This window comes from Sinocyclocheilus anshuiensis, unplaced genomic scaffold, assembly GCF_001515605.1.
Source record: "Sinocyclocheilus anshuiensis isolate Anshui unplaced genomic scaffold, SAMN03320099.WGS_v1.1 scaffold751, whole genome shotgun sequence".
Classification (NCBI taxonomy): Eukaryota; Metazoa; Chordata; class Actinopteri; order Cypriniformes; family Cyprinidae; genus Sinocyclocheilus; species Sinocyclocheilus anshuiensis.
Window position 1 is genome coordinate 104,245 of NW_015551049.1, and position 2,036 is coordinate 106,280.

A 2,036-nucleotide genomic window follows, 5' to 3' on the forward strand; every position below is an offset into this window, starting at 1 on the left:
TATATATATATATATATACAGTTTTAATTGTTTATTTTCTATATTTATTTCATAATATATTAAAAAATATGTATATTATTAGCATTTTGTGCACATATTATTTTACTTTAGTTGATATAATTTGTTATTGTTTTATTATTTTATTTATTTATTTTATTCATTTTTTATTGTCAGATTTTAGAGCTCAATTTACACTAATTATAATTATGGCTTGCAGTCATTTGAGAATTAATGATGCTGTTAATCACAAATCAGTGTTTGGTGAGAAAATCCTTAAATGAAGATCATTTAAATGTCCTAAAAGAAGAAAATTGAAGACAATTAAATTGTTTTCATGTTTTTGTTGTTGTTTTTTTAACAGGTCAGAGTTTGATTGATTAATTTTCAAATAATGTATTCTTTAAATTAAAATGATGTATTTTTTATAATTTCATAAAAACTACAGTATATATAATGAAGTGTGTAAAAAAATATTACAAGCATTTTTGTGCATATATTGTTAATTTATCTTAGTTGATATAAACCTTTTTTTTTTTTTTTTTTAATAATCTGCATTGAAGTATCCGTGACCCTGACATCAGGAAATAATTTTCAAATAATGTATTCTTTAAATTAAAATGATGTATTTTTTATAATTTCATAAAAACTACAGTATATATAATGAAGTGTGTAAAAAAATATTACAAGCATTTTTGTGCATATATTGTTAATTTATCTTAATTTAATTAAACCTTTTTTTTTTTTTTTTTTAATAATCTGCATTGAAGTATCCGTGACACTGACATCAGGAAATCCTCTACCAACTGTACTGCAGTGCGAATCGATTCGTCCAGCACTGAAGCTCAGGTCTGCTCTAACTATACGGACCCTCCACCCCAATCCACCGCCACCGCTTTACTGTAAAAGGCCTTGATTAATTATTTACTCTAAGTGGATGCATTTCCATCTCCACTGTGCCTACACTTCTAAACTGCTCTGCTTGAGGAGAGAGTCGGGCATAACAACCAGCTCTTTAGACATTCAAGAACAACACTGAGAGTTTGTTTACAGCATTTGAAAGGAGAGCCTTTCTGATACTCCATAACACCCTTCAAAAACTTTACAAGAGTTTTGAGTCTCTTAGTGTATGCTTGTGTACTCGCTGTTTGGCTTTTTTTGGCACTGGATATGAATTACTACTGGGGAAAATGATTCATAGATGCATTGTGATTTCTTTCTCAAATGAATCTGGAATGATTTTCAATTTATAATAGTTTGATAATTTAAATAAATTATTAATAATTGGTTATTTAAATTAAAAACAATTGTACTACATTACGGCTTTTAGGTAGCTAAAATGACCTATTTAAATATCTATTGTCAAAATTAACACATGCAATTAATTTATTCAGTTTAACAAGTTAAAAATATTAGGGGTCATTTAATATTAATATTTAATATAATTTAATATAAGGGGTCATATGATGTTGCTAAAAAGAACATTATTTTGTGTATTTGGTGTAATGAAATGTGTTCATGCGGTTTAAGGTTAAAAAAACACATTATTTTCCACATACTGTACATTATTGTTTCTCCTCTATGCCCTGCCTTTCTGAAACGCGTCGATTTTTACAAAGCTCATCGGTCTGAAAAGCAAGGTGTGCTGTGATTGGCCAGCTATCCAGTGCGTTGTGATTGTCCGAATACCTGAAGCGTGTGACGGAAATGTTACACCCCTTACCATACTGTGATGCCGTGTCCCGGCCGGAGCGATGAGACAAAAACATTAAAACCCATTATAAACGAGGCGTTTGTTGCATCCAGTGGGGACATAATTACGGATTATAATGACTTGTACTGTCTTTTTACGCGTTGTGTTGCATCGCGCCGCGTAAACATAAAACCATGTCTGCATTTGTGATCGGAGAAATGACAAACTACAAGTGCTACTCTACACTGCCCAAAACTCGCGTTTAAATCATCAGTGGCAAATTCTTTAAATATAAAAAAACGTACTTACAGTCTGTGAGTCAGCAGCCGGCATTGTAGTCTACTCT

At 30.6% G+C, this 2,036-nt stretch overlaps 1 protein-coding gene across 1 annotated transcript in view; it reads left to right on the forward strand.

Moving 5' to 3' along the window:
* The window catches only part of LOC107661915 (E3 ubiquitin-protein ligase RNF123-like), a gene marked incomplete at its 5' end in the record, with an annotated part of 143,018 nt that overhangs the window by 104,241 nt on the left and 36,741 nt on the right, over positions 1–2,036 (forward strand). The window lies entirely within an intron of this gene.